At 41.2% G+C, this 20,450-nt stretch overlaps 1 protein-coding gene across 2 annotated transcripts in view; it reads right to left on the minus strand.

Annotated features, from left to right (window-relative positions):
- Btbd7 (BTB domain containing 7) overlaps positions 1–6,502 on the minus strand; it is a 107,876-nt gene extending 101,374 nt beyond the window's left edge. For both annotated transcript variants that reach the window (XM_047538604.1, XM_047538605.1), the window contains exon 1: positions 6,258–6,502. The gene's annotated coding sequence lies outside the window, so the exon portion shown is untranslated. The remainder of the gene's footprint in view (positions 1–6,257) is intronic.
- Between the last annotated feature and the right edge of the window lie 13,948 nt (positions 6,503–20,450).

A 20,450-nucleotide genomic window follows, 5' to 3' on the forward strand; every position in this document is an offset into this window, starting at 1 on the left:
ATATTGTGACATGGACTTCAGAGTAATTTTTAAAAGTTAGAGCACTATGTTTCTAAAGTTTATTTGAGATAATAAGAATATCTGGCTCAATTTGAAACATCAAATTTATAGACTCAGATGTTTTAAAATAAAAAAAACTAAAACCACTAAAACTTGCATTGAATATTTGTTTAATGCTTTGCAAGTAAATTAAGTACAGAATGTTTGTATTTCATTATAAACTTGGAGTCAACAAGCACTAGAAAAGTTTCTTCTAAGTCATCTCCCTTTGAAATGTTGCATTCTGATAGCTGACTTCTACTTGCATCAACTTAAGGAAAAACTCACTTTAAAAAAGATACCTGTTTTAGAAAAAGTCTCTAAGGTGACTATTTTGATCCAGAATGGATAAGTTTGACTTTGCTTTATTACCACTGTACCAAGAGTGGGTTAATAGGGAAGATATATGGTTTAAAATAGGCATTTTTTCCATTAAAGAAACAAACTATATGCTTTTTAATTTACTGGTCTTCTGTTTCTTGACTCAATACTCAATACTCTAGTACTCATGGTGTACTAGATGAACACTGTTACAAGCAAAGGTGAACTGGAGTTATTCAGGCATACATCTGTATGACTATTTGGTTAATATCAGTCTTCCCCACTGAATAACTACAGTATTTTGCTTCAGCAAAACAGGGTTGAAAATGTGTTTAAAAAAAATATCAAATCAACTTGGTAAGAAGATATCATTCTGCCAATGACACCAGATTTTCTTATTCACCAAGCAAGAAGCTCTCTTTCAGTACCCACAAATGATTTTTTCAAACACTCAATGAATCCTGAATATAAGAAAAGTGTTTCAACTAATAAATGTCATACATGAAAAATTCATGCTAACATCTTCAACGGTAAAAATATGGAAAAGCTTCCCTCAATGGAACAAGCCAAAGTGCCTGTTTTAATCACTTCAAGTCAACACAGTACTGCAAATCCTAGCTGAGCAATCAGGGAAGGAAAAAGAAATAAAAGGCATCCAAATTAGAAAGGAAGTAGTAAATTAATTCTGTTTATAGAATACATAATTTTATATGTAAGAAAACTAAAGATTCCACAAAAAATTGTTAGAACTAATAAACAAATTCAGCAAAGTTGCAGGATACAAAATCAACAGAAAAAAAGAGTTGTATTCTTAAGCACTAACAATAAACAATCCAAAAGAAAAATTAAGAAAATAGTCCTATTTACAACGGCATTAAAAATTAACGAAATAAGAAACTTAACCAAGGAGATTAAAAACTCTTCTACTTCCCTAGCACCGCAAAAAAAAAAACAAAAAAAAAAACTCTTCTACTGAAAACGTTTCATAAAACGTCACTGAAGGTACTTGCTTTGGGCAGTACATGTCCTATAATGAAAATGATGTCGAAAATTAGTATGGTGTAAAGAGAAGAGCAAGATGGTAAAGTTAGGGGGCTGGGGAGATAGCTCAGTCGGTAGAGTGCTTGCCTTTTAAGCACAAGGTCCTGGGTTTGATCCCTAGCAGCCAAAAAATAAATAATAAGTAAATAAATATTTTAAAAAAAAGATGGTAAAGTTAAAAACACTAATAAATGGAAAGACATCCAGGGTTGATGCACTGGAATATTTAATAATATTTAAATGTTAATACTACCCAATGAAATCTACATATTTAATTCCTAACAAAATCCCAATACCTTTTTTTTTTAGAATTAAAAAAAAGCTATCTTATAATTCATATGGTATATCAAGGGATTCCCAAATAGCAAAAGAGTCTTGAAAAAGAAGAGCAAAGTGCAGGTCTTGCACTTAATAATTTGAATATTTATATAATGCCACAGTAATTAAAAGTGTGGTTTTGGCATACAGACAGACATACAGATCAGTGCAACAGAACAGAGATCTCAGAAATAAGCCCTTGCACTTATGGTCAAATGACTGTTCTTTCTTCTTCATCTTTTTTTTTTTTTTTTAATGCTAGAGATTGAACCAGGTCCTAGCCTATGTTAGGCAAATGCACTACCACTGAGCAACATCTCCAGTCCCTCAAAAGATTTTCAATAAGTATGCCAAGACCATTCAATTAGAAAACTTTTTTTTTAAATAAACAGTATTGGGTGTACTTGATATCCATACATATAGACCTAAATGGAAGGCCTTTGACAACTATAAAACTCTTAAAAGAAAACAAAAGGGAAAAGCTTCATGGCATTGGATTTGGCAATGATTTCTTGGATGTGACACCAAAAGCATAAGCAACAAAAGAAAAACTAAGAAGTAGGACTTGCCAAAATTAAAAACTTTTGCACATCAGAAGATGGTAAAAAGGCAACCCATAGGTTAGAAGAAAACATCTGCTGCAAATCATATCCGATAATGGACTGAAACTCAGAAAAGACAAAGAATTCCTACAACAATAACAACTAAACAATGTGATTTTAAAATGGGCAAAAAATTATTTTTCCAAAGGAGATATACAAAAAAGTAATAAATACATGAAAAGATGCTCAACACCACTAATCATTACTGAAATGCAGATCAAAACCATAGTGAGATACCACTTCACACTCATTAGAATGGCTTATCAAAAAGGAAAAAAAAAAAGAGAGAGAGTTGGCCACCATGTGGCTAGAGTGGAATTCTTATGCACTGTTGGTAGGAATGGTAAAACTTCCCTGGAATTATACCCCAGAGAAATGAAAACAGGGTCTTTTGTTGGTTGGGGTTTTTTGTTGTTGTTGTTTTTGGTACCCGGGATTGAACCTAGGGGCACTTAACCACCCAGCTTCATCCCTAGCCCTTTTTTAAAAAATATTTTATTTAGAGATAGGGTATCGCTAAGTAGATAAGGCTGGCTTTGAACTCACCATCCTCCTGCCTAGTCTGCCAAGCCACTGGTATTACAGATGTGTGCCACTGTGCCCAGCTAAAACAGGGTCTTGAACAGGTATTTTTATACCCATGTTCATAGCACCATAATACACTAAGGTAGAAGCAATTCAAGTGTCCTCAAGGGCAAATGGAAAAATAAAATGTAGTGTATACCATTCATCCTTAAAAGGGAAGGAGTTGGGTGTGGTGGTGCATGCCTATAATCCCAGAGTCTCCGGAGGCTGAGGCAGGAGGATCAGGAGTGCAAAGCCAGCCTCAGCAACTTAGCCAGGCGCTAAGCAACTCACCAAGACCCTGTCTCTAAATAAAATATATAAAAGGGCTGTCGATGTAGCTCAGTGGTTAAGTGTTCCTGGGTTCAATTCCCAGTACCCCCACCCCCCAAAAGGAAATTCTGATACATGGTACAACATGGATGGAACTTGAAGACGTGATGTTAAAAAAACCAATCACAAAAGGACAAATACTCATGATTCCATGATTCCACTTACATGTGATACCTAGAGTAGAGGTTAGAATGGTGGTTGTCGGGGGCTAGGAGTCACAAAATGTTTAAAGAGTACAGATATTTCAGTTTAAGATAGAAAGAAGCCTGTAGATAGGGGCTGGAAGTATAATTCAGTCACAGAGTCCATGCTTAGCCCCATGCACAAAATTTTTTAAAAAAGGGTTTTGCAGATGAATGAGGGTAATGGTTGCATAGTGATGTGAATGTGTAAATGCCATAGAACTGTACAACTTTCAGTGGCTAAGACGGTAAATTGTTATGTGTTATGTGTGTTTTGCCAAAGTACTCACGTGTGCACACACAAATACTTGCTATACAATCCCTCCCACTGACTTTACCCTAGTTTAGGATCTCATCTACTCATAGGTAAGTAACTCGACAGCCAGCTATTGTCTTCCCCAGTTAATTCCATTCTCTCCTCATTCTAACTCAACCTGCAGATCATTGACAGGTTCACTTTGCTGGTTATCACATTAATCTCTGGTCTCCAAACTTTCAAAGGTTCTCTATATCTTACACAGGGAATAAAAATCCAAATCTCAATTCAGCATTCAAACCCCTCTACAAGCAGATATCTTCCAAGAAAAATATTCTCCAAAGGAAATTCATCTTAGTTTCCCTCTATTCTCCTCCCCAAAACTAATCTTCAATTTATAGTCAGGTTCTACCCCTCACAAAGTAACTGCTCTAACCTCTCTATAAATTTTCATTGGCTAGTTTAAGTCTCAAGTGTTCCAGGAAGTTCTCTCCCAACTTTTTTTTTTTTTTTTTTTTTTTTTTTAATGGTACCAGGGATTGAACCCAGAGACACTTAACCACTGAGCTACATTCCCAGTCCTTTTTTTTTTTTTTTTTTTTTTTTATTATGAGACAGGAGCTCACTAAGTTGTTGGGGCTGGCTTTGAACCTGCGATCCTTCCAGGAAGTTCTTTATATTCCTGAAACCTCAATCTTTCTCGACCCTGAACACCCACAGCACTCTTTGTATTAGTAGAACTAGGCTGTCTTCTAGATTTATGTGGGTACATCTTATCTTTCCAACAAGAATCTGAGGGCAAAGTCTACATATTATACTCCTTTCCTTCATCCCATAGAGCTAATGTAATGCAAACCACAAAGGAGACTTTCAAAAATCACCTGTATAATTTTGGATGTGTTTCAGGAACTAGAATATGAAATCGGAATCATTTGGTTTTATTTTAATTCTGAAGGTTAGCCTGTAACACACTACAAATAAAATTGCTGTGGTCCAACAAGACAAGAAGTCGGCAGTATAACAAACATAGGTATTTTAAATCCCCAAATTAAGAGTCTGAGACAAAGAACTTGCTTAAATGCTGGTGTTGGGACACAGAACAATACACTAGTTAGGTTTTGTGGACAGAATATTGGCTTTACTAAATTCATGCAAAGAGGAGCCATGCTAGATTTGGATGAAAATGTAGTCATGGGCCTACGAAAACTCCAAATTAAATGTCACTCCATTTTTACTAAATTCAGGTGGGGATCTTCATCGGTTATTTAAGGTCAGAATCGGAGAGAGTTCTCATTTCTGCTTTCAACTTCATTGCACAGAGACCTAGGAAGGAATTGGTAGTGGTGGTGAAGAATTCAATCAATGAAGACTGAGCTCAGCGGTGTAGAGAAGAGTTCTCTAAATGGCTCGCAGAGAAGCCTGGGTTCTAGTTTCGATCTTGCTCCTTCCAGCTGTAAAACCCAAAGCAACTCAATCACCTCTCTGGGCCTAGAGTCCCAGTTTTAAAACAGAACACACCAGATCTCTAAAGGTTTTTCTGACTCCAAAATTCCAAAGCAAGTCTAATCGTAGCTGCTTTAAATGTCTGATTCTTACAAAGCAATTTCAAATCTCTCGTCCACATTTCAGGAAGAAAACAACTTATTTCAGCAACATGAAAGATGTGGATGCTATTCAGAGACAAAAGATTCTGTTGAAAAAGCCAAGTAATTCTGGGGGGTGGGGGAAGCCTTCTCGTCGTAGTAAAAGATGTTTTCAGTAGAGGAAACAGTGCGCTGGTAAAGATAACAGGCTCCTGTGAACTACCGTAGGCCCACTTCAGAGTACTTATTATCTGTGCTGGTATGTCAAGGGGTGCTATTGTAGTTCAAAGCGGAAACAACATTCCTCAGAGTTTCTCCAAAATCGGTGAGAAAGTTCTCTTCCTGGGGGCGATAAGGCTGTAAACGGCCCAGCAAACGATTCGGCCCTGAAAAAGGCAGCTTCTGCCAGGTCTGTACGCCAAAGAGCACAGCCTCCTCTCCATTATCAGACGGTCTGTATTGTTTCCCTACCTGTCAAAGCTCAGCTCCAGTTTTACCCCCACCCCACCAGTAGCTGACCGGACAACCTAACTTCGCCCCCTGAGACCAGCCGGCGCGAGGAAGGCCTGCTCGCCTCCCCAAACCCAGGCCGGCCGCCCTCACGCCCACCCCCGGAGGTCGCTGCCCCGTTCGGCGTAAACGGGCGCCCGAGGCTCCGGAGCGGTTTCCCAGTGTCCTGGGAGCGGCGGGTCCCGCCCCTCGGAGCCCAGAGCCGAAACCCAAAGCCGAGCCGGTCGCCGCCGCCGCGATCACCTCGGGCCACCCGCCCGTCCCGAGCGCCACACCTCGAGCCTCTGCCCCGGGACGGCGGCGCGCTGCCCGGCCCGCCCCTTGGAGCGCACGGGGACCGGCCAGTCCGGCGCCGGCGCGCCGCGGGTCCAGACGGACTTCCCCGCCCCGCGCCCCAGCGCCTCCCGCGGCGGCCCGGCCCCAGCCCCGGGGCCCCACGCCCAGAGAGAGCCCCTTCCTCGCCCGGACGCCCCGCGCTCCACAGCTTCAGAGACTGAGGGACACTCACCCCGGAGGCTCCTCCCGCTGCTGCTGCTGGGACCGCTGCCGTCGCCTCCGCCGCCGCCGCCCCCAGCACCACCGTCCACACCGGCGCCAGCACCCGCGGCCATCCTCCTCCTGCCGCCGCCGCCCTCTCCTCTCCTGTCAGTGGCTCAGGCTCCGGGACTGCTCCAGGTTCCCCAGGCCGCCATTTTGACTCCTCCAGGGAGCAGGAGGGGCTCGGCTCGGCGCGGCCCTGGGGCGCCTGCGCGGCGCTGCGGAGCCGACTCGACCCCGCCCGCCCCCGCTGTCGGCGCGTCTGGGTCACGTGATCCGACGTCGGCGCCTGCGCCTGAGTCGGGGGCGGGGAGCACTGGGGAGGCGCGTTCGTGGGGCCAGAGACTTGGGAGCCGAGTGCGCGCGCTTTATTCCTGCTAGTTGCCTGGGAGCCGGGTGATAGACAGGTCGTCCGGAATATGCAGCTTGTTGTAACTTCTTGCTTGTCCAGGGACTGTGGCACGCTATCAAGTGTATCAGAATGGAATTATAATAACTGCGTCACTGGACGATCGGGTCTATCAGTTCTTGTTTCCGCTCGGCGACCGACATCCTTGGAGTGATCTGGCATGATGCATCATTCTCAAAGGGAACCGCGATTCCGTGGAAAAGTACTCTGACAGACTTGGCGCTTCGGCGGCTGCTTCTTGGCAGTGTTTCTTAAGCACTTGTCTGCGTGGTCTCTTTACAGGCACCACCTTGTTAATTTGTATAGTAGATATACCAAAAAAAAAAAAAAAAAAAGAAAATCTTAGTGGTGTAACTCAGCGGTAGAACGCTTACCTAGCATGTGCAGGGGGCCCTAGGTCCCAGTCTCAGATCTTAAAGGCACTGAAGTTTCCCCTCAAGATCCTCCCAACAAACACAGGTCAGTACTTAGGAAAGCTTACAATTCGCACCTGGGAAAGCCTAATCGCTCTTCCTTAGATAACTCTCGTTTGGGAGTCTGCAATAATTTCAGCGTTGGAGCAACAAAAACACCATATATTTATGAAGCACCTTACAGTTTTCAGAACACAGTTAACTACATGGTTTAATTTGAACGCCAAAACCACCCTTTGAGGTAGTTGAACAGGTGTTACTATAGCCGTTTTACAGCTGAGTGGGCAAGCCAAGACTAGCATGCAGGCTTCAGATTCTGGCCACTGAGCCCTACTGCACCTCACTAGCCTTTGACTGGCTTTAACAATGCTGCTATACTTGTCTTCCAGAAATTTATTTAAAAGTATTTGCATTTTCCTTCTCTACCCGGTCTTTGTGAAACAAGTTAGCTGTCACACCTTTTGAGTTTTTAAAAATTCTTTTTAGTTGTAGATGGACACAATACCTTAATTTATTTTTATGTGGTGCTGAGGATCAAACCCAGTGCCTCACAGGTGCTAGGCAAGCGTCCTACCACTGAGCTACAGCCCCAGCCCTTTTGAGTTGTTTTTAAATCACCTCTGAAACTAGGGAAAAACCTGAACAGACCCTCTTGACTTGACTTGCTCTTAGTTACTTGCTTTTCTAGACTTAACCCACTTCATCTGCTCTGAGTTACATACTTTTTTTGATTAAATGTTAGTCATTTGGTTGACTAAAAGTTAACACCTCTGAGGTGTGATCATAATGGTAACAGTTGATGAAATTTGATCCAATAAATATTCCCAAATCCTATTTTGGGGGAGGTGGATTTAAGTCTTACTCTCCAGTTTCCACATGCTTTGCTGCCTCGTGAATAGAGTCTTTCTGTTTTGCAAAATTCATTGTTTCACTATTGGGTGTATTGTGTGTCAGGCAACTCCAAGGTCCAAGGGATAAAAGCAATGTGGATTTTTGTTACGTGTTTTTAACCATCTCTTGATCCTTTTTTATTTTATCCATTTTGTAATCAGCTGAAGGACTTATATTTTTTAGTTGTCTTCCAATGTCATTGCTTTTCTTTGGTCTTTCTTCAGATTTGTTATATCTTCCTTGTGTTCATCTATCACCTCCCTTTTCAAAATGACAGTTCTTTTCAATTTGTATTAGTTCACTCTTACCTCTTTTATCCTATGTGTCTCCCCTACTCTAATCCTTGAAGATTTGGAGATTATGGTGTATTGTAAGGATTAAAAAAAGGATTCCCCTCTACCTGGTGAATCTCATCAACTGTGCACACAGCTGTAGATAATGGGCAAGAAGAAGATGGAAAAGTGAGAAGATCAAGGGAAATAGGCCCATCTATTTGGAGTCAGTGATTCATTCTGAGTGTCTACCTCCTAGTACCTTACTGTAAGATCGGATGCTGGCCAAAAAGGGATCAGATCACAAGCATCTCAACAAAGCTTTATTGGGATCAGCTCTCCGGTGAGGTTCACTGGTCCACCAAGGTAAAGGGCCCGGGAAGTCGAGCTGGGGCTCCCACGGGGTGTTGTTTATGTACCCTGGAGTGGCAAATGGGGGGAAGGGGAGGTTCAGGGGTGGATGTGTCTTCCTGCAGAGACCCTCCTGGGGCCTGTATCCTTCTGGGATTGGCTGGGGATCCCAGTGAGTGACAGGTGGGTGCAGATGCCATTAAGGTTTATCTGTCTGCATCTGATTGGTTGCTCTTCGGCATGCTGGGGCTGCCTGATGCCCTCCCCCCATTCAGTTCCTTCTGACTGCCCCCAATACCTTCTATTATACTTCCCCTAAATTTGTAATTGAACCTTTTCTAAATTGAAGCCACCTACCATTTTTTTCCCATTATTTTGCTTTTGTTCTCATCAACTAAACATTATGCCTAGTAAAGGGGTTCCAGGAGGTCTCTCCAAAGCAGAGATCTCCACCTAGACCTTCCCAGCTCTTGACATATTGCAGAAAAGAATTTAAGGATGAGTCAGATTTTAGCAAAGAGGAAGAGCTTTATTAGAAAGAGAAAGGAGGAGGTACACATTCTCAGAACAGAATGAAGGTTACTAGGGGTGGACAGGGGCAGGTATCTGGGAACAGCATGAGCATAGTGATCACAGGAGGTTTATGGTGGTCTGGTCTTCAGGATCTTCAGGTTGATGTTGTCTCTTCTATATTGATAACATTTGAAATGTGTTTGGTATAGGTTTCTTAAAATACATCTCCCTATGCTTTATCTAATCTGAAAATACATCGAGTACTCTAACCGTGTGCGTGCATTTTAATTAAAATGAGGCAAATTTCATAGATGAGTGAATTTCCAATAACTTTAAGATTCGTAGATTTCTTAGAAATTTGGTAGTGACATGCCTGGGAGGAAAACTGACCTGGGGAGAAAACATGAGGAACTTTAGCACAGGGCTTTCAGATTAAAGTTATAATCTCCTTTTTCTTCCTTTTGTCTCCTTTCTACTTGTATTTTTTCTGTCTGCATTGCATTAACTGCAAGGGCAAGAGAAAGTGAGATACACCCTGGAAAGAAGGGCAGGCAGATCAACGAGGGATTGAAATGTGACAAAATGATTAAGCTTCATGCCTTTTGTTAGGATGTGGGATAGGAATTTGCAGTAGCACAAAACCTTGAAGTGGTAGTTAGCCATGCTCTAAAATGAAAAATTCCTTTGTTGTGCACACCTGTAATCTCTGCTATATAGTAGGCTGAGGTAAGAGGATCACAGGTTTAGGGCCAGCCTGGGCAACATAGCAAGACCCTATCTAAAAATTCAAAACGGAACAAAACAAAATTTAAAAACCCAAAACAAACTAAAAAGGACTGGCAATGTAACTCAGTGATAGTATCACTGGAGGAGTTCCCAGAGAGGTGTTCTAGACTTAGGACAATTGGAATCTATGGCTTGTGTGATCAAAAAAAAAAAAAAAAAAAAAAAAAAAAAACAGTATCTATAGTCAGAAACAAAGATAGATTTCTTTGGGAAAGCAGATTCACACTCAAAGAATAATGCAGGCCATTTCCAGAACAAGAGCTAGCAACACTTGTTCTGGGGCATTCATCTCTGCAGAGGGCCTGGCACGGTGGTACACAACTGTAATCCCAATGACCTGGGAGGCTAAGGCAGGAGGATCACAAATTGGAGGCCAGTCTCAGTGACTTAGTGAGACCCTGTCTCAAAATAAAAAATAAAAAGGACTGGGGATGTGGCTCAGTGGTTGTGCTGAACCTCTGGGTTCAATCTCCAGGACCCCCCCACCCAAAAAATTCCATTGTCCACACTGTTTGTTGATGATTTATTAAAATGTTAAACAAAATTTGTCCCCCACTATTAACACTTTGTCATTTATTCCTAATCTTCATTACTTTGGTTATGTTGCCTTTTATGTGGAAATCTATCCAAGACTTCCAGAAAAGCCAAACAAGCTCTGTTGGCTGCTAGTTCCACCTTTTCTTCTTATCCACCTGTACATCTAGAGAACTCTAGAAGGCTATTTTGGTGTAGAGCCTATGCATAAGTGTTCCATGATTCTCTCTACCCTTACTTCATGCACTTTGTATTTTCTTATCATACCACTTGCTGCACTTTTGAAGTACTAAATTAACTCGGTGTTTTAGTCAACTCTTTCACTGCTGTGGCTGTTCGGACCAGCACGGTTGCGGAGGAGGAAAGGTTTGAGGGCTCACGATTTTAGAGGCCTTAGTCCATAGAGGGCCGGCTCCATTTCTTGGGACTCAAGGTGAGGCAGGACATCATAGTGGAAGAGTGTGGCAGAGAGAAGCAGCTCACAAGACTAGGAAGCAGAGAAAGAGAGAGAGAGAGACTCCACTTACCAGATACAAATATATACCCAAAAGTCACACCCACAAAGACCCACCTTCTCCAGCCACACCCTACCTCTTCAGTTACCACTCAGTTAATCCCAATCGGGATTAATTCAATAATTGGCTTAAGACTCTTACAACCCAAACATTTCTCCTCTGAAGCTTCTTGCATGGTCTCACATGGTCTCACATGTGAGCTTTTGGGGGAATACCTCACATTCAAACCATAACACTCGTTTTACATATTATATTGTGAAATATATATTTGGCCTTCATCCCCATTTCCTGGCATAGGAATCATAATTTCCTTGGAGTCATCAAAGTGAAATGCATCTTTTTGTATTCTAATAAGTTACTAATGTCAGACAGCCCGTATGTAGCTCCAGGTTGGGGGCTGGTTACCAGAAAGATCAAGGTAGAATTAGGAAACTGAGACTTCCAGCCCCACTTCCCCACCCCTGGGGAAGGGACAGGGACTAAAGGTTAATTGCTAATGGCCAATGATTCAGTCAAACTTGCCTTTGTAGCAAGTCCTTCATAAAGCCCCCATAGGACAGGGTTTGTTACTGAAGGTTGAGAGTTGGGCCTTGGGTGTAACACCTAAGACTAGGACAATTACCCCAGTGTAGAAACCAAAGTACATCAAGTTCTGAAGTGGTAATTAGAGCAGGTTTATTGCAAAGTGAGGGAAAGGCACGAGAGAGTGAGATACACCCCAGAGAGGGACAGGCAGATTGGCTAGGCACAAAATGTACCAGAATGATTAGACTTGGGGTTTTGTCAGGATGGGGATGGGAATTCCAGTGGGAAACCTTGGAGTGACAGGTAGCCAGGCCCTTTTGAGTCCAGGAACTTGCACAGCTCTTGCCCTTTTGGAGAAAGTCATAGGTTTGTCTGTGCTGTGTGAATATTGAGAGGTATGCATCTGCTTACCTGGGTCGTTTTGCTCTTTGGGGCCTAGTGCCACTGGTGGAAGATCATAAAACAGTCAGCTAACCCTCAGAACAGCTTGTGGGCACAGGCATAACCTTGGGACTGTGATGTGTGCCCATAAACCTATAGACAAGGGAGTCGAGGCCCCCACTTTTGGAATATATAGGAGGGGAAGTGGTAGTACCGTTTGGTGGCTTTGACCAGTCTGCCCACCTTCCTAAGATGGATTTCTTCCACAGCTTCACCCACACAAGGGGGGAAGTTTGATGTCCCTATGGCCCTTTATGATGGGTATTGAGTCCTCTGAGTCAATTGCTGGTCAGGGGCCCTTTTGCAGCCACCCATCTCTCATTTTCCCTTTTCCCACCCCTGCTTATCTCTAGCTACCCGGCTGTGCTAACCCGCTCAGGGAGCTTCTGGATAGCTGAACGGCTATGTGTCTCTTCGTCTGTATCTTCATAATATCCTTTACAGCAAAACAGAGAACATGAGTGCTTCCTGAATTCTGCGCTTCTCTAATGCACTGATTGAAACCAAGGAGGTGGACAGTGGGTCAGAACCTGGGATTTGCAGTTGGCTTCAGAAGTGAGCGGCAGCCCATGCAACTGAGCCCTTACCTGTGCAATCTGTTGCTATCTCTAGGTGGAATCTCTAGTGTCAGAACTGAATTGAATTAGAGAACAAAAAAATTTACTTGCTTGATGGTTGGGGGAAAGCTTTCACACATGTAGTCACAGAGGTCTTCTGTGTTGATGGTGGAGTGAGGGGAGGAAGGGAGAAACGGAGTTTGTTTTTCATCCATATTGTCAGACATGTTTATCAGAGTTTAGATTAGTCTATTTCAGTCTGACACATATTCTTTAAAGTATCAAGCGCAGTGCTAGATGGTAGGGGAAGAAATAAAGGGATCTTTTCTCATGAGGAGCTTAGAAACTAAATAGGAAGACAGAATGAAAAACTGTTGTTTTTTTAAAGGCTAGTGCTAAGATGGTTGTCATGAGTGAGCTATGCGATTCACATAGACTGGCCATGTTTGTGTCTTTCCACAATGTCAGAATTTATTGAATAACAATGAATTCACCAGCTACATCAATTTCTTCAGCTCTAATTTACAGAGTATTCTTGATTTCACTTGTTTATCTGTGTTCAGGGCAACCATAAGTTCTTTTATCCCACTCCAATCTTAATTACTAGTATCTATAACACTCAGGACACACATCACATTTTACACAGTCATATATAGGTTACAGAATGACCAATGAAGGGTTAATAGCAGCCACAAGACTTTACAGGGGCAGAAGTGAAAGCAAAGACAAGAGAGTAGATGGAAAGGAGTCACTGCAGGGGGTCAGACAAGGTTCACAAACCTAGCCACACAACTCGTTCAGGGCCCGGAGCTTGTTCAAGTGCAGATCTTATTCAAGCCTGGTCTGAGTGCAGGCCATAAAGCACAGCTCGTAGAGTGCCAGCCTCTCATGCTGGAGGCCCGGGTTCGAGTCCCCAGCACTCTGCGCTTCTGGAAATAACAAACAAGCCTGGTCTGGACAGCAGGCAGTTTCAAAGTGGGTTGCATCAAGCAGAGAGATCACCTCGACTGAAGTCCTGGGACAGAGATAGGAGTCATAACCTGTCAGTCTCCTGATGCATTCAGCATGTATCCAAACACCCTGATGTGTGTGCCACCATAACCACCACCCTTGGTGCCACTCCTTTTATGAGTTTCAGGTGAAAGGTGTGGTGTGTTTAAGAAGCTCACTGGGGCTGGGGATGTGGCTCAGTTGGCAGAGTGCTTGCCTCACATGCACAAGGCCCTGGGTTCAATCCCCAGCACCACAAAAAAAAAAAAAAAAAAAAAAAAACAAAGAAGCTCACCAGCCTGATTTCTCTGATAAAGATTTACTATGCCCACGTGTTTATATGCCTCTGATTTAACTCGATAAGATTGCAGTTGGCAATTTTTTATTAGCACCAATTAATTTATTTATCAGTTTGTGCTTTGTGATCATGTGTTCAATTTTTTTTTAAAGTTCTATATGTCCAACATCTGGTGGCGATCCATTTGCCCAGAGGAGTTATTGAGTCATTCTTCTTTAGCACTGGCACTCAAAATGGAGTAGCTCATGGCAAACTGCTACTTTACGAAATGGGATAACTCGCGCACAGGCACAACCTGAAAACTGCTGTTCTCTATAACATGGAGTAGCTCACAAGGAAGAGCCTGCTTTCTACAATGGTAAAGAATAAGTGTTCTAGAATCAGACAGATCTGGGTGGGCATGTAAATGAGCAGGCCAATCAACCTTTTCTGGGAATTTCCTCAATGCTCTCAAAAGGATGTATGTTTGTTTGTTTTTCTCTATTTCTCTGGGATTATGACCTTAAAAGACAATGTAGGGCCAGGCATGATGGTACCTGCCTCTAATATCAGTGTCTTGGGAGGCTGAGGCAGGATGGTCACAAGCTCAAGGCCAGCCTCAGCAACTTTGTGAGACCCTGTCTCAAAATAAAAAATAAAAAGGGCTGGGGATGTGGCTCAGTGGTTAAGCACCCCTGAGTTAAGTCACTGGTGCAAAAAAAAAAAAAAAAAAAAAAAAAGAAGACAATGTAAAATTTCTTTCTTAACCAAAAGGAGAAAACTATATGCAGTAGGAAAGAAGGAAGATCATAAACAGAAAGAAAATTAAGAGAAAGGGAAACCATGATACTATTTGAACACCTGTACCTAGATGTGCTTGAATCTAATCCAGACCTGGTCTTTTTATTTTCAAGAGCCATTACATTACCCCAACTCCTCTTTATCTTAAGCTAGCAAGAAGTGGCTGAAAACCATGGCTTTCTGTTGCCTGCAGTCAAGATTCCTGAATTCACAGTCTGTTCCTCTCCCTCAGCACCCCATTTACCTGGTCACCTATGTTGAAAACAAGTCATCTATATCTACCTGTGTATTCTTTCTGTAGCTCCAGTCTTTTCTTCTCTTTGTACCCACTTTTCTACCATGCATAACCACCCACTGATGCCCCGTCCCAGGTTCATCTTCCTGGAAATATGGTATGGAAATTAGGTTTTTGAAATCATAAAGAGAAGGCAAATTGTATTGTACTCAGGCACACTGGCTAAGGATGACCGTGAGCAGGTGCAGGACTTGAACCTTTCAAAGGTTACTTTTTGTATTAGCACCCTGATTCTATAAACAATGAAGCTCATCAACCCCATTCCTATCCAAATATCTTGGTAAAACTGGTACAGTAAGGCTTTAAGGGGATCCAGTGTTTTTTTTCTTTTTTTTTTATTTCTTTCTTTTTTTGGTGATGGGGATTGAATCCAGAGCCTTGTACTCTACCAACTGAGCTATATCCCCAGTCAGGATTCAGTATTTTTTAATAATGGTTTGAAGCATCTCTGCAGAACCAAAGGCTCAGACCACACCAGATCGCAAAGCCCACCCGCATAGGTTACCAAGTGAGCAGGTGCGGCCCAGCCTACCGGGAGCCTACTGAGCTTCTTATACTATATTTTGGGACAGGGTCTCACTAAATTGCTGAGGCTGGCCTTAAACTTGAGATCCTCCTGCCTCCGCCATCCTATTTTCTGAGGTTACAGGAATGTGTCACTGTGCCAGACTCTGGTATCCTAAGTTATGTTAAACACAAAAGCAGGCAAAACTGAACCATCTGTCTTATAATAGATATATGAACCCTATGCTATGTAGAAAAGCAAACATGGATATTGGTGATACAATCTCAAGTATTTAGTACGCTGGGGAACATTCTGGAGTTCTAATTGTACTAGTCAATCCTTAATACTTTGGAAGTTTTCCCATCAAAACTAGGGATGATGGGCTGGGGATATAGCTCAGTTGGTAGAGTGCTTGCCTCAAATGCGCAAAGCCCTGGGTTCAATCCCCAGCACCAAACAAAACAAAACAAAAAACTTGGGAAGAAATTTACCTTAATTCACTCAGCATCCCATGTCAGGGCACTCACACACACAGGCATAGTCCTTCACCCATTTCTTACTATTAAGGGCTGAATGTTTATGTGTCCCCCAAATTCATGTTGAAGGCCTAACCCTAGCTACAATTGGATATTGAGCCTTTAAGGAAGTTATTAAGGTTAAATGAGGTCATAAGGGCACAACCCTGATGGGACAGGATTGGTGTCTTTGCAAGGGAAATCAAAGAGCTTGTTCAAGACATGATGCCCCTTAGGATATGATGCATCTCTCTTCTCTCTCCTTTCATTTTTTCTTTCACTCTGTCTTTACCAAGAAAAGGCCACGTAAGGACACAACAAGAAGGCAGATGTCTACAAGTTAGGAGAAGAGCCCTCGCCAGAAACTAACTGTGAGAACAGAAATTTTTGTTGCTTAAGCCACCTAGTATATGTATTTTGTTACAAAGGCCAAGATGACTAATACTTCACCTCTTGATTGAAATTCCTTACTTTTTCCTATTAAGTGGTTTGGGTGGGATTGGTCCCATGTTTTATACCTGGTTGTCTCATTTTATTAAGACATTCGGCAAATGCAATATCCCTGTCTATTTTTTTTTAACAAAAATGGTAATTGATTTTTTTTTTAATTTATTTATTTATTTTTTTATTGTATACAAAAGGGATACATGTTGTTTCTCTATTTGTATATAGAGTCAAGGCATACCATTTGTGTAATCATACGTTTACATAGGGCAATGATGTTTATTTTTTTTTCCCTTCCCCCCCTCCCCTCCCACCCCTCTTTTCCCTCTATACAGTCCTTCTTTCCTTCATTCTTACCACACTCCTTATCCCTAACCCTAAACCTAACCCTAAACCTAATGCTAACCCCTCCCACCCCCCATTATATGTCCTCATCCGCTTATCAGCGAGATCATTCGTCCTTTAGTTTTTTGAGATTGGCTTATCTCACTTAGCATGATATTCTCCAACTGTATCCATTTGCCTGCAAATGCCATAATTTTATCATTCTTCATTGCGGAGTAATATTCCATTGTATATATATGCCACAGTTTCTTTATCCATTCATCAACTGAAGGGCATCTAGGTTGGTTCCACAATCTGGCTATGGTGAATTGAGCAGCAATGAACATTGATGTGGCTGTATCTCTGTAGTATGCTGATTTTAAGTCCTTTGGGTATAAGCCAAGGAGTGGGATAGCTGGGTCAAATGGTGTTTCCATTCCAAGCTTTCTGAGGAATCTCCACACTGCTTTCCAGAGTGGCTGCACTAATTTGCAACCCCACCAGCAATGTATGAGTGTTCCTTTTTCACCACATCCTCGCCAACACCTATTGTTGCTTGTGTTCTTGATAATCACCATTCTAATTGGGGTGAGATGAAATCTTAGGGTAGTTTTGATTTGCATTTCCCTTATTACTAGGGATGTTGAACATTTTTTCATATATCTGTTGATTGCTTGTACATCTTCTGTGAAGTGTCTGTTCATTTCCTTAGCCCATTTGTTGATTGGATTATTTGTATTCTTGGTGTAGAGTTTTTTGAGTTCTTTATAGATTCTGGAAATTAGCGCTCTATCTGAAGTATGGTTGGCAAAGATATTCTCCCACTCTGTAGGCTCTTTCTTCACATTGCTGATAGTTTCCTTTGCTGAGAGAAAGCTTTTTAGTTTGAATCTATCCCAGTTGTTGATTCTTGCTTTTATTTCTTGTGCTATGGGAGTTCTGTTAAGGAAGTCTGATCCTAAGCCGACAAGTTGAAGATTTGGACCTACTTTTTCTACTATAAGATGCAGGGTCTCTAGTCTGATTCCGAGGTCCTTGATCCATTTTGAGTTGAGTTTTGTGTAGGGTGAGAGATAGGGGTTTAATTTCATTCTGTTGCATATGGTTTTCCAGTTTTCCCAGCACCATTTGTTGAAGAGGCTATCTTTTCTCCATTGCATATTTTTGGCCCCTTTGTCTAGTATGAGAAAATTGTATTTATTTGGGTTTGTGTCCATGTCCTCTATTCTGTACCATTGATCTACCTGTCTATTTTGGTACCAATACCATGCCGTTTTTGTTACTATTGCTTTGTAGTAGAGTTGAAGATCTGGTATTGCAATACCCCCTGCTTCGCTCTTGCTACTGAGGATTGCTTTAGCTATTCTAGGTTTTTTATTCTTCCAGATGAATTTCATAATTGCTTGCTCTATTTCTGCAAGGTACATCATTGGGATTTTAATTGGAATTGCATTGAATCTGTATAGCACTTTAGGTAGTATGGCCATTTTGACGATATTAATTCTGCCTATCCAGGAACATGGGAGATCTTTCCACCTTCTAAGGTTTTCTTTAATTTCTTTCTTTAGTGTTCTGTAGTTCTCATTGTAGAGGTCTTTCACCTCTTTTGTGAGATTGATTCCCAAGTATTTTGTTTTTTTTCGATGCTATTGTGAATGGGGTAGTTTTCCTAATTTCTCTTTCTGAAGATTCATCACTTATGTATAAAAATGCATTGGATTTATGAGCATTGATCTTGTAACCTGCTACTTTACTGAATTCACTTATGAGTTCTAAAAGTTTTCTGGTGGAATTTCCAGGTTCCTCTAAATATATAATCATGTCATCAGCGAACAGGGATGGTTTGAGTTCTTCTTTTCCAATTCGTATCCCTTTAATTTCTTTGGTTTGTCTGATTGCTCTGGCTAGAGTCTCAAGGACGATGTTGAATAGAAGTGGTGAAAGAGGGCATCCCTGCCTTGTTCCAGTTTTTAGGGGGAACGCTTTCAGTTTTTCACCATTTAGAATGATATTGGCCATGGGCTTAGCGTAGATTGCCTTTATAATGTTAAGGAATGTTCCCACTACCCCAAATTTTTCTAGTGTTTTGAGCATGAAGGGATGCTGTACTTTATCGAATGCTTTTTCTGCATCTATTGAAATAATCTTGTGATTCTTAACTTTAAGTCTGTTGATATGGTGAATGACATTTATTGATTTCCGAATGTTGAACCAACCTTGCATCCCTGGGATAAAACCCACTTGATCGTGGTGCACTATCTTTTTAATATATATTTGTATGCGATTTGCTAAAATTTTGTTGAGAATTTTTGCGTCAATGTTCATTAAGGTTATTGGTCTGAAATTTTCTTTCCTCAATGTGTCTGTGTCTGGTTTAGGTATCAGGGTGATATTGGCTTCATAGAACGAGTTTGGGAGGGTTCCCTCCTCTTCTGTTTCACGGAATACTTTGAGGAGTATTGGAATGAGCTCTTCTTTAAAGGTTTTGTAGAACTCAGCTGAGAACCCATCTGGTCCTGGACTTTTCTTTGTTGGTAGGCTTTTGATGACCTCTTCTATTTCATTGCTTGAAATTGGTTTATTTAAGTTGTGTATGTCCTCCTCGTTCAGTTTAGGTAATTCATATGTCTCTAGAAATTTGTTGATGTCTTCGAGGTTTTCTGTTTTGTTGGAGTATAGATTTTCGAAATAGCTTCTAATTATGTTTTGTATTTCACTCGTGTCTGTTGTGATGTTTCCTTGTTCATTCCGAATTTTAGTAATTTGAGTTTTCTCCCTCTTTCTCTTTGTTAGTGTGGCTAAGGGTTTATCAATTTTATTTATTTTTTCAAAGAACCAACTATTTATTTTGTTAATTTTTCCAATTGTTTCTTTTGTTTTCGATTTCGTTGATTTCGGCTCTGATTTTAACTATTTCCTGTCTTCTACTACTTTTGGTATTGGTCTGCTCTTCTTTTTCTAGTGCTTTGAGCTGTAGTGTTAAGTCTTTTATTTGCTGATTTCTACTTCTTTTTTTGAATGCGCCCCATGAAATAAATCTTCCTCTAAGTACTGCTTTCATAGTGTCCCAGAGATTTTGATATGATGTGTCTTTGTTCTCGTTTACTTCTAAGAATTTTTTATTTCCCCCCTGATGTCTTTTGTAATCCATTCATCATATAATAGTGTATTATTTAATCTCTAGGTATTGGAGAAGTTTCTGTTTTTTATTCTGTCATTTATTTCTAATTTCAATCCATTATGATCTGATAGAGTACAAGGTAGTATCTCTATCTTCTTGTATTTGCTAACAGTAGCTTTGTGGCATAAAATATGGTCTATTTTAGAGAAGGATCCATGTGCTGCTGAGAAGAAAGTGTATTCGTTCTTTGTTGGATGGTATATTCTATATATGTCCGTTAAGTCTAAATTGTTGATTGTGTTGTTGAGATCTATAGTTTCTTTATTCAATTTTTGTTTGGACGATCTATCCAGTGGTGAGAGAGGTGTGTTAAAATCGCCTAGTGTTATTGTGTTGTGGTCTATTTGATTTCTGGAATTGAGAAGGATTTGTTTGACGTACGTGGATGGGCCAATGTTCAGGGCATAGATATTTATGATTGTTATGTCTTGCTGATTTATGCTTCCCTTAAGCAGCATGAAATGTCCTTCTTTACCCTTCTGACTAGTTTTGACTTGAAGTCCACATTATCTGAAATGAGGATGGATACTCCAGCTTTTTTGCTGTGTCCGTGTGCATGGTATGTTTTTTCCCCATCCTTTCACCTTTAGTCTATGGGTGTCTCTTTCTATGAGATGAGTCTCTT

Source organism: Sciurus carolinensis, chromosome 2, assembly GCF_902686445.1.
Source record: "Sciurus carolinensis chromosome 2, mSciCar1.2, whole genome shotgun sequence".
NCBI lineage: Eukaryota > Metazoa > Chordata > Mammalia > Rodentia > Sciuridae > Sciurus > Sciurus carolinensis.